Raw genomic sequence first — 13,090 nt, forward strand, 5'->3', positions numbered from 1 at the left:
TCGCAGCCTACGCGTCACCGAGCTCTGCAGACGTTCCCTACGTAAAGTTACTGGATAAAGGGCTAGTGTAGCAAATGTCCCATAGAGTTGCGAAGCATGTGTGCGAAAAGCATTTCTGCAGTGGTTGCGTCAGCAAGACGACGTCTGCAGTGCGCGATGGTGTCGTGTTAGCCAGCACAACTTGTGCTGTTTGTTCTTTCATCGGATGCAGTTCAGACATTTTTCCAAACTGTCCCAGCTTCCTCTTAAATTGAACTGTCCCGTTTTGCATCTCAGTTTAAAGTGACAGTCATTTTATTTTAACTCTAGTATGCTCTCACAACCCCGCCAGTTATGTTTGAAATTGTTTAACTTATTTGTACACAAATCGGCGTATCGAAGAAAAAGGCACCTGCCATGCGCAGTGCATTTGCCATGCTATCATGAGATGCACAGCAATTAACGTTCGTTCTCTTTGTTCCAGTCATCATGCTGTCGAATGCCTCGTTACGATGTTCTACATAAATTGATATATTTATGCAGAACTGCTTCCTGTGATCTGTGATTTTTAAGAAAAGCAATGAATTGAGGAAAGTAGTTGTATGGTGGCTGACAAGCTTTGTTCGTGGTGATTGACAAGTCTTGTTTGTCACTTCTTTCGCCCCTCTTTCATTCCTTTTTCACTCCTCTTAGCACTTGGAGAATGCGCGAACATAGCACATTTATGCTCACTGCTTTGACGTGTACTACCTAACCTTGTCGTTTGCCTTTTTTAGTCTTTCATTGACTCGCCTATCTTTCTGATCCCAGATAAATCAAGCAGTTATCTGAAACATGAAGCATAAGTACCACCTTGCCTAGAGTGCCGTAGACATATTGCCGCAGACAAAAATGCCGCAGACATATTGCATTCGTAAAATGGCCCATGATACCTTATAGTATCATGTTTTTATGGTTTTCACTCGTGTCGTGGTAGCTCACTATATGATGCCAAACAGAAATTGTACATTTTCCTGAGTGCCAGAAAAATATTCTCCGTTGACAAGATTAGGAATTGAATTTGGGCTTGGTGAGTGTTTGCCTCTTGGTGGTCGGCCTCCTGAATACTCGTCCACGATAACCAGCAGATTGATTTTATTGGCGTCAGTGGGCTGAAAGCACGGCGACTACAGGTTGTCTGTCATGTTGGCATCCTTGGCCTAGTGTGCAAGCCAGTCTGGCAGCAGCCCAGTTTGCAGACTAGTTGGCCAGTTATCAATGTCAGCATCGAGTTGGCATCAGTGTTAGTGTCATGTCGTCCTAGTGTGACAGCGCCTTTATGAGTGTTCTAACCATAGGAGCTTCTCTGGGGTTTGTTTAGTACTTCACAGTTAAGTGGCACTATAGATTTGTATAGTCTGGTTAAAGCATAGTTTACATTTCAAGGGAAAAATTTTCATGAATTGACACTATTGGCAGTTGAATTGGAAACCATGAAAGGTGTTACAGTCGCTTGTCTTGGAGTATGGCGTCTACAGCTAATATTCATGTTGTAGAATGCAGATGTACTCATGCTTACTGCGCAAGCTTCATATTGCAGTGTGCGAGCAATACAAGTTTGATATCCTTTTGGTGTGTATAGGGCATAACTGCAAAGTAGGGGCCATCAATTTCCACCCACGGTCAACTTACCTGCAGTCAGAGAGTGCTCTCAATATGGCTTCATGCTCCGCTGATGGTGTTGTCAACTTGTGAAACCTGAAAAGGGAGGAGCCAATAAGCACACTGAAAGAAATGTGCCCTCATAGAGTGTCTGGAGTGGCATTCCATCCTTCTGGACGCATTTTGTCATGGTGTGTGTACGTAATCTCTCATCTGCTTTCTTTTTTATCCTTTTCATCCCTTCTCTCACACGCATGCTTATGTTTTGTACATCTGGCCTTTTAGGTTTGATCATTCTTGGCGTCTGTTAGACTTAAAAAGTGAAACTGAAGGACTGCACCAAGAAGGACACAGCAAAGCAGCCTATGACATCAGCTTCCAGTGCGATGGTTCATTAGCTGCTACGGGGTAATCATGACCGTCTGTGCAGTGATTAAGATCATTGGCTTGAAATAAAAGTAACAAATATTCTTGTTTCTGTCCCAGTATACAAGGTGCAGGTGCCTTTGTTTTTTAATGCGATAGCGTTAAGAGTCCTGTGTCGCAGGAAAGCCGGCGTAGTCGGCGGGGTTGGTGTCGGCATCATTGGCTGTGAGCGAAAAAATACACAAAAAAATCACCAGAGAAGCAGCCTAGATGGGCAGGACTTTGCTCCCGTCGCTTCCCACGATGGCGTTCCCAATGGCCGTCACCTGGGTTTTGTTTGAAAGCTGGGCCCTTACCCCACAACCTTGCATTATTTTTGGAAACGTCCCCATTCTGCTCTTTTTTGAGGCCTCTATAACTACCTCCGAGTGGCTGGCGCGCGCAATTCAACTCCAATTTTTTAAGCTCCGTATTTTTCGCCAACATGACTATCCTTACGGAAGTATTTATTAAGTTTTATAGTGCAATTTTATTTAACCTTATACCGTTGAATTCAGAAAGATCTAACCTGGGGAATTATGCTCTTTTTGTTTAGCTGAGCCAAATATTTCAAATTTTGTGAACCATAATGTTACCTAACTGTACTTCACAATTATGGTGCTTGGACCAAATTTAACATTTTTAAATGATGGTGTCCTTCAACACCAATATAATTAGCACAGTTCCAGATAGCAGGCCTTTTGCTATAGCCTTTTTTCAATAGAAACCAAAAAGTGTAGAGAGAAAGGGTCTTAGTGAACTAATTAGGTTTCAGTTATTTTCCTATAATATGGGAACTAATTGCGACGTACTCAAACTAATATTTTTGAAAGCAGGCAGAAGAAACACACACTTCTAATTCCATTACGATATCTTTAATAATAAAAGAATAGCCACCGCAGTGGCTCAGTGGTTATGGTGCTCGGCTGCTGACCTGAAACACGCGGGTTCGATCCCGGCCGCGGCGGTCGAATTTTGATTGAAGCGAAATTCCTGAGGCCCGTGTACTGTGCGATGTCAGTGCACGTTAAAGAACCCCATGTGGTCGAAATTTCCGGAGCCCTTCACTACGGCGTCCCTCATAGCCTGAGTAGCTTTGGAACGTTAAAGCCTTATAAGCCATAATAATAAATATGTTCATTTCAAGAGCCATTTCTCCCCTTAATGATTGGTCGCGAGAGGTTGCTCACAAGCTCCAGCATTGGCAGCATCTGCCATTGCAGGGCAGTGGCGCATGGCTTAACCACTACGCAAAAACGCAGCAGTCCCAGTGAACCATAAAACGTTAAACGGACGGACGGAAAAATCTACGTACCTACAACACCAAAATTAGTGTCTGGTCCGAGGTATAGTACATAGTGCAGACATCCAGCTCGACATTTACCAGATATTTGTGCGTGGTGTGAGTATGCCCAGACTACGTAGTCTAGACATCTATATGAAGAGAATATGACTATACATAGACCAAGTTTTTCTTAAATACTGCAGCTGGAATAACTGAACAATTCTGCGTTACAAAAATTATTGGCGTCCTCATCCTACTGTTCCTTTGGTCATCTCTTGCCTAGAGGCTTCCGCTATTGCATGCTATGATAATGTTTAGCATTATGCTCACAATGCCAGTGGACTCCTCACGGGAAGATATGCCCAAGGACATTGGCATAAAGACCTTATATTTTGTAATGCAGCAAGTAAAGTATGTATGCTTTACGAAAAAACGCAATTGCGTTTTTTCCTTGACCCATGCCGGCTTTGTTATTTCAACTACGATGTTATAAACTTCAGTTAAAAACACCCCAGTTGAAATAACCAAAACAGGCATGGGCAGCACGTGTAACGTGAAGGCAAGCTAACCGATCATCATTAAGGTTAACAGGCTGGATTCAGAAAGAAAGAAAGCAAGCACAGCATGGAGTATTAGGTCAGGTGGGCAGATGAGGTTCGGAAGTTTGCTTGGATAAGGTGGCCGCCGCTGGCGCAGGACAGGGTTAATTTGTGAAATGTTTGGCCAGCAGGGGACATAGGCTGGTGATCATAAAAAGTAAAGCTCAAGAAGTTTACTCTCAAGAAAGATGAGGTCACACATTCAGATACACAAATGTCAAAGCTTTCCTCAGTTCAGCATTCCAGTAGTTAGTTATCATTGCTAGCGCGACAAGCAGTTTTAACTTAATTTGAGAAAAATTAACTACAAAAAATTGAACCGAGCTAATTTTTTTACTTAGAATAGTTGGATAAGTTGAATAAAACATGCTTAATCAAAAAAAAAATTAATATTTTAGTTCTGGCTGCTGATTTAAAAAAAAAGTTTTTTTAGTGTGGTCTCGCACCAAGATGAGATAGCTTGCTTTGGCTGCAGCGCAAGGTATAAGTTGAAAGTAAGAATAGTAACGAAATAACAATGCGAATCCTGACCAAAGTGACTGGCATTTCAAACCACCTGCGTCCAGTTGAGTCAGAAACCTGATGGGTGCGCATTAAGAGTTGCCTTTACTATTTTCAATATTTTTTTTCTTTTTAGGCAGGGTAATGTTGCCGTGAAGCGAGCATGAACACACACAAAAATACAGGCAGCGCTCGTCATGCCACCAATATGTAGTCAACAGTAATTTCCAACTTTAAATGCAGTAAGACAACACGAAATATCGAATGATTGAAAAACATGGAATTCTTAAATTATATCGCACTTCTATTCCCAGGACAGCACAATTAAGTAATATCTACGAGGAGTCTAAGTTAAGGCATATATAATGTCGTGAGTACGTCTCCGGCTTTTCCACGAAAAAAAGCTTAGTAAAAAGACATCTCAGAGATTATGCCTCGGTACGTAGACGTTCAGATTTAATCCGGATATCTCTGGGAGGTTTGTGGTTTGCTGGGGTGATATGAGGACTCCCAGCGGCCTATGAATGTGAAGTAGAGAATGACCAGTTCCGTATAAATGAGCATTAACCAATTAACGCTGTTTCATCATACCCTTTTCATGCCCTGCTCATCATACCATCATGCCATAGTTTTTCGTCCTTCGACATGTGCACTGCGCTTCATGTGCAAGGATTCCATGTTGATGCAAATAACGGCTGAATGTGTGCATTGCGTACTGTTTGCTAATCGAACGTGGATATATCGAACTCGAAAAGGTCATGAAATAGTTCAATATGTTGATAGTTCGATATATATGAAATGGCAATAGATAAGCTTATCCGCGACATAGAAGCAAGAATAGGCTGCATCCACGCTAGTGACGCGCTTCTTGCAGTGACATGCTGCCCACCGACGGGCTAGCAGTGCACTGCTCGCAGCGGACGGTGCTTTGGAACTAGCCGCTCCCTATCTTAAGATGTATAATCTTGTGGCCAGTGCAGTATAAATAAAATAATTACTGATTAAAATTAAAGTACAGTTTTTTTCTGCAACACCTTCTGCAGTGAAACGAGCGAAGCACACCACATGAGAGCTATGGCTAGGCTGTTGTTAGGCTGGCTTCACTGCATAACAGCAATGTGGCGCAGAAATGAGAGCGAGAGACTGAAGGCCACCCTCATGCACTTCCAATGTTTACCTCGTCACACAGTTTGACAGCGCTAGCTCTGCAGCAGGTGCCAAAGGCCACGTCTCTGTCCTGTCTTCGCACCCGAAAAATGATCGAAGAGCTCCGTTAGGAGAAGCCCACTTGCTGGGGTGACGGCACGCTGTTTGATATATCGAATGACCCGAGAAACTGGAGTTCAATATACTGCTCGACTTTCCTGCAATTTGCACAGGATTTTCAAGTGGATTATCCATGTGTTTGATGTATCCAATAATTCGAAATATCTGGGTTCGAAATAATCGCGCTTGACTGTAGTTCTTAGTATGCAGTATCATTTAATATTTGGTTCTTTTACTTAATGTCTAGCCTGCGGTGTGGATCATCCACGGTGTCCATTGCCAAATACATAGTTCATAGTTGACTAGAATCGCTGCATAGGTCGCTTTATGTATGCATAGGTGTTTATGTGTGTACTGTGTACCACTACAAATGTATTTAGTTCTGCTGAAAGTTTTACAACAAAAAATTATTCAGTACATCAGGAAGCACTTATTTCGTAAATGCGTGAATGCATGTGGGTGCTGTGGACCGTGCATATGCTGCCAAACCAAACCAAAGAGAAGCACTGATGGTGCATGAAGTAATTATAGTCCAGCTTGCACTTCAGCTGGCAACCCAGACTAGAAATCTGCGGTGCAGATCACCAGCAACTTTTTGTTTACATGTGCAGCCTGCGTTATCAATTGTTGCTAAATGAGAACTCCATTACAGCATTTCCTGCCTTAGCAGTATTGTTATGATGCTGATGGGTACTATTGGCACCTGTACAGAAAAGTCATGAATATTATTACCATGACACTCATTTTGTGTATTATCCGCAGGCGAGTCGATGATATCCCAGCAAACCACAAACCTCGGAAAGACGTCCGGATTAAGTCTAAACATCTACGTACCGATGCAAAATTTCTGAGACGTCTTGTTTGCCAACCTTTTTTCATGGAAAAGCTGGAGACGTACCCACGACACTATATCTGCCTTAACATAGACTCCTCGTGGATTTTACTTGTGGCGTCCTGGGAATGTGAGATATGCTATAAGAATTCGACACTTTTCAATCATTCGATATTTTGTGTTGCCTTACTGCATTTAAAGCTAGAAATTGCTGTTGACTACAAATGGCAAAGGCCTCTTCCATGTCTCTACAATTAAACCTGTCCTTTTCCAGCTGCGCCCACCGTGTCTCCGTAAACTTACTAATCTCATCCGCCCACCAAACTTTCTGCCGCCCCCTCCCACGCTTGCCTTTTCTTGGAATCCACTCCGTTACCCTTAAGGACCAGCGGTTATCTTGCCTTCGCATTACATGCCCTGCCCAAGCCCATTTTTTCCTCTTGATTTTGACTAGAATGTCATTAACCCGCGTTTGTTCCCTCACCCACTAGGACGGCTACATCTAAGATTAAGCGGGAACACCTTTTTTGACCATTCCAAAGGGAGTGGTTCACTTTTCGAGGCTATAGGGCTGGGTGCTTGAAGACAGAAATGTTACCAGCAAAATTTGACACCACGGATGACGTTTGTTGTTGCTGCATGCAAGACAGGGAAACTATAGAACATTTTAGTGCGAAAGCACTATTCCGATGGGTAAACCCCTTGAAAGCTCTTGCCATGTGTGGGGGTTTGTGCCAAGCGAAATAAATAAATAAAAATAAACACCCGCGATTGGGATTCGAACCCGCGGCGGCGCGAACAGGTTGTTGTATCGTCTGAGTTTCGGTTTCGCTTTCACTTTGTCCGTACCGTGGCGCCAGTGTCTTGCGTATAAAATGCTTTTGTAGATGTTATTAAACGAGAGTTCGTCTGAGACCACAGCAGCCTCCTGAATCTCTTCGGCGCTCTCCCGGGCCCGCCACACAAAGAAGCCCGAACACTACACAGGTCAGCTTCGCTGGCCACTGCGCGAGGGCACTAAGCTATCGTCGCTTTTTTTTTCTTTTCTTTATTGCCTGGCTTTGGCTCATGACATTGCACAACTAAAATACACATAACGCTATATACATACGACACTGTCGTGGTCAGCCAGCACGAGACTGGCTTCGTCAGCTTAGAATTCCCGCAAAATACACAACGGCTCTAGTCTTGAGAGCCACTCGGGAGGCTCCGCAGCTGCTTTTTGGATTGCAAGAAACCAGTCCATGCTTTCCCGAAAATAAATTCGGGCCGGTCGTGCGTCTTTGTCACAATGGTAGCCTGCCATTCTGGAGCGCCATATACAGTGGAGGCCCAAGAGCATTATGAGATCAAAAGGTGCCCCATCCTCATTATCAGTGCTTAAATATCGAATTCCGTGCGCGTCAAGTGGTAGCTCTTTCTTTATGGTCCTTTGTAACACGTCCCAAAAATAAACCCCTTCCCAGCAATGCAAAAAAACATGGTCTATTGTTTCAGGCTGTTTACAAATTAAGCAGTCCGATCCCCACGGTAAAAAGAAATCCTTTCCCTCTAGAAACTTTTTAGCTGGTAACGTCCCGGTGTGTAACTTAAAAAAGAAAGTCTTTACTCCTGGTGGCACCTGCATTTTCTTCACCCTTTTTAAAACATCCCCTCCCGGGCCTCCACTGTACAAGGCCCTGTACATGGGCTCTGGGAAAACAATATCATAAAGATCATTGTACAACTTTTTCCTTTTACTTTTCCACAAATAATCGGTGGAAAAACGTGCTGAAAGAAACCGAACGCTTGCTACAATCTCTTTGTAGTAACCAAAAGTTCCACCAGAGAGCTCTTCTGTGGATACCACAAACTCCGGCAGCAATCGCCGCAGCTTCACTTGGCACACGGTGCGCAAGAACGGGTCTGTGACGTCGCGAAAAAACAAAAAACGGTTCACCAGCTGCCTTAAAAAGAGGTGCCCTAGCCCTAGCCCCCCGTCTTTTACCCGCCGGAACAGGTTCGTTCTGCTACAACGTTCCCATTCGGACGCCCATATGAAAACTGCAAAAATCCTGTGTAGCTTCTGAACGTTCACACGCGAGCAATGCAAAACCTGCATCACATACCAGAGTTTGCTAATAAAAAAAAAGATTGCAGACTGTAGCTCTGGCGAAAATTGAAAGGCTGGTTCCTTTCCATTTCCCAGCTCGGTCACGTGCGTCTTTAGTTTGCTCTTTCCAATACTCCTCGCTATCGCGATAAGCATCGAGCGGAACGCCCAAATACTTGCCCGGGGTCGTCGCCCACGGTACGTTGGCGAAATGGTCCGGGTGGGATGGCCACCATCCATGCCAGAGCCCAAGGCACTTGGACCAGTTAACCCCGCTACCTGTGACTTCGCTGAACGCGCGTACACACCCGACAGCTTCACTTATGCTCCCCTGATCAACCGTAAATACTGCAACGTCATCTGCATAGGCCAGCAGCTTAACTTCAGCTGCTTGTAACCTAAAGCCATTAAGTATTGTTTTCTATGATTTTCATGCACAGCGTTTCGATGTAAATACAAAACAAGAGAGGGCTGAGGGGGCAGCCCTGACGCACCGAACGCTGCACGCTAATGGGGGCCCCCAGACTCTTGTTAACAATCAGTCTCGTCGTGCAGTTTCGATACGCCAGGGCTACACCCTTACGGATAACTGAACCGACGTTCACATGGTCTAAAACGGTAAACAAAATTTCATGGGAAACACAATCAAATGCCTTTTCGAGATCAATCTGAAGCATCGCTACTCGCCCATTGATGTCGTCACAGCTTTCAAGCACACTGCGCGCTTTGTGAATGTTGGAAAAAATTGAGCGCCCTTTGATTCCACATGTCTGGTGGGGTCCAACAATATCCGATATCACTGTCTGCAGTCTACGCGCCAATACCTTCATAAAAATTTTGTAGTCCACATTAGTGAGTGCTATGGGTCGATACGCTGTAACCAATTGTAATTTCTCTATATCATCCGTTTTAGGTATGAGCACTGTATGGGAGATCCCAAAAGACGGAGGCAATACGTTTATTTCATAGGCTTCATTGAAAATTGTACACAGCACTGGGGCAATTTCGTGCTTAAATTCTTTATAAAATGCCGCACTGAATCCATCTGGTCCTGGTGATTTTCCTAGGTTTAACTGATCTATCGCGTGCTCTACCTCGCTGTGAGTTATTGCTAGTTCCATTTTCTTTTTGCTTTCTTCGTCAAGCTGTGGCATTGCACCAAGAAACTGATGCGTAAAGGCTACTGCGTCTACAGGAGTCGATGAAAAAAGCCTCTGGTAGTATTCATTAAAGGCTTCTTTGATGTGGTCAGTGTCTGCCGATAAGATACCCCCCCCCCCCCCATTCTATTTTATCGATGTTATTTCTTTCAGCGCGCGCTTTTTCTAGACCAAGAGCACTTTTCGATGGCGCTTCGCCAGCAGCTGTGTCTTCCGCCCTTGCCCTCACTAGTGCTCCGCGATAACGCCGTTCTTCCATAAGCTCTATCTTTTGTTTTGTTTTCCTGACATCTTCTATCCATTTCCCAGGCTCTTTGCATTCCTGCTTCATCAGCGTTTGAAGCAGTGCCCTTAGCTCAGCTTCGTCTTGTTTTTCCTTATAACGGATACATGTCGCCCTTTCTATTGCTTTGATTTTTAAAGATTCTTTACTTAGCTCCCACCGTTGCCAAATCTTCAGGTTCTTGCGCGGGTTTATTTTCCCTATTTCATCCTTTACTGCTCTGCAGTAGATTTCGTCTTGAAGAAGCGTGTTGTTTAGCTTCCACATTTCCCACGAAAATGCATTGCTTCGGTTCACACTTCCCAGGCAGCACTCAACTAAACAGTGGTCTTAGAAGGAGACTCCCACAACTTCATAATGGTTGCAAACAGAGGCAAGGTCGACTGATGCGTAAATGCGGTCCAGCCGTGCATGGCTTCAGCCCTGGAAATGAGTGAACTGCACTGTCCGCGCACCCTCAATAAGTTCAGCCACATCCTCAAGGTTTCCGTTCTCGATCATTCGCATCAACACTTCAGTGCTCCTGTCTCGAAACCCCCGGATGCTTGACCTATCGCGCGCATTAAGAACACAATTGAAGTCGCCTAATACAATGAGCCGCCTCTCCGTACAAAGGCGCTCTTGGAGGCTTTGGAAAAAGGCAACCCTTTCCTCAACCACATTCGGCGCGTACACAGTAACAATGCGCCACTCATTGCCGTTCAGACAAAAATCAAGCACAATACACCGGCCATACACACACGAAAAATAAGCCTGCACCTCTAGCCCCGGCATCTTCTTTACAAAAAGCACGCAGCCAGCCGATGTTCCCACTGCTTGACTGACGACAGCATAAAATCTAGACGTGAAACGTCGCACCATGCTGTCGGTTCCTTCGTTGCCGTCCACTTTCGTCTCCTGCACAGCCAATACATCTATCTCGCGCTCCGTAATAAGTCGGTACACCTGACCTTGTTTTTTCCTTGCCGCCAGGCCCCTCACATTCAATGTAGCGACTCTAAAGGCGGAGGCGGGAGCCATTTTTACGCAAGAGGAAGGAACCAACAGCATGGTGCTTACCTTCCACGTCTAGCGCGCCGCTAGACGCCACTGTTGCCGCCGGTATCATCCGGCGCAAGAACATCAGTCTTCTCGAGTAGTACCTTGCCTGCAGAGGAGTACCTTGTCAGCCGCATGGTTTGGGCGTGGCCGTAACGACGAACGCCGGGCTTGAGTCGTCTTTGCAGGGGGCTCCTCGACGCCGGGTGCTACCACTTTGTCCCCTTCAGGGCTGGCCTGGTCATGGGAACGCTTCGCCGGGGTGTTAAGGGGGTGCGTGACGCTTGTTGTGCGGGCGCCGGTATTCTCGTGGTGGTCCTCGTTCAGGTCCTTTCCCTCGACGACTACGGGCTCTGATGGGCACGCCCCGTTCTCTGACGTCTCGTTAGAGACGCCGAGGGAGCCTCCCGTCGGCTGTTGGCTCTCTGGTTTGTCGGCCGCTTTGGTGTCGTCACTAGGAGTCCCAGACGTCGCAAGTGTGGAAGCCGACTTGCCCGCCTCGTCCGTACCAGTGGCTGCTTCCTCCGCCTCGGCGATGTCCATGAGTTCCGCAGTGTCGTTCGCCTTTCCGAGCCCGGTAGCTGACGCGTAGGTACGGACGCAGTCCGCGTCCACGTGTCCGCAGCGCCTGCACAGGGAACACCTGGGCACCTTGCAGTCGCGGCGAACGTGACCCGTGCCGTGGCAACGCAGGCACTGCATCGGTCGCCCAGGGACAACAACGAGGGCCAGCTCACCGGCTACTCGGACCTGGTGTGGCAAATCATCCACCTTAATTCCCGGCTTCAACTTCAGTAGCACGGTCCTGGTGATCGAGCCTTTCTCCTTCAAGCCTTGGACACGCCAACGCTCCCGCGTCACCTCCGTCACGTTGCCGAACGCCGCGAAAACAGTCCGGATGTCGTCGTCCGCCACACCGTGCAGCATCCAATGCAGGCGCAGCTTTACCTGCTGATCTTCAGGGTCGAAAATAATGCACCAGCGCCCTTTCACTTGTAGCTCTTTGCAGGCAGCAAGTTTCTTCCGGCCACCGAGCGTGACGGACGCAGGATCATGAGCTACGGCGGAGCGGCGACAGCGGCACTTGCTGGCCGCGGAAACAGGTTGGCTGCCGACGCAGATCAAGAATACGAAATTGTTTTGCCTACCTTGCCTACAGGACGTGTTCTTCTTAACACGGTGTTTCTTCACGGAGACGTGAGAGCGAGGCCCTACAGGGTGGAATATTTTCGGGATGCCCTGGCCAACGCTGGTGCGCTCCCCGACGTCGTGGCGTTGGGGGCGTATCAGATTAACCACGTGTGGGCGGTGACGATGAGCACCTCAGAAGCTGCTAAGCTATCGTCGCAGCCGAACACGCCTCGAGCTAAACTGCAACACTCTCTCGCGCTGTGCATTGCACATCGTCTTCATTAACTAATAATACTGTCAAAATAATATTCGCATTTTGAGCTATGAAGCAGTAGCGACAAAGAGATGTGCGCTGCATGCGGTGGCGAGGACAACGTTGTGGCAGAAACACGGCACTAGAGCCATACGTGCTGGCGTTGACAGCACTGCTGCAGTAACGCGGCACTGGAGCATAGACCGCCGGAGTAGATTGGGGTAAACTGGAATTGACGATGAAAAAGTTGAAAATGCGCATCACTCCCTGGGTCAGTGGACACCTCAATAGCGCTTTCAGGCACACCCCCTGTCGGCAGTATACAGCCCAAGGGGTTTGCTTGCGAGGCCCGCAGCGTGCCTTGTAATGCATTCCCAGCAATTGTAATCTCTCTGAAGAGGAATGGCTTCGCGTCCTCAGTCCTCCCTAGATTTGGACTACTAGATGTGATAGGGAGCCGTGCTAAACGGCTCAGAAGCAAACCCCTTGGGCTGTATACTTTTGACAGGGACTGTACGTGTCCGTGGTGTCCACATGCAAAAAACTGTGCTTTCGCACAATATTTCGTGCTTAGCAATGCTAAACCGCCAGTTATTTTTTTCTTTTCCAGTATAAGACCCTCCAA

Source organism: Amblyomma mixtum, chromosome 3, assembly GCF_055824585.1.
Source record: "Amblyomma mixtum isolate Tamu chromosome 3, ASM5582458v1, whole genome shotgun sequence".
Classification (NCBI taxonomy): domain Eukaryota; kingdom Metazoa; phylum Arthropoda; class Arachnida; order Ixodida; family Ixodidae; genus Amblyomma; species Amblyomma mixtum.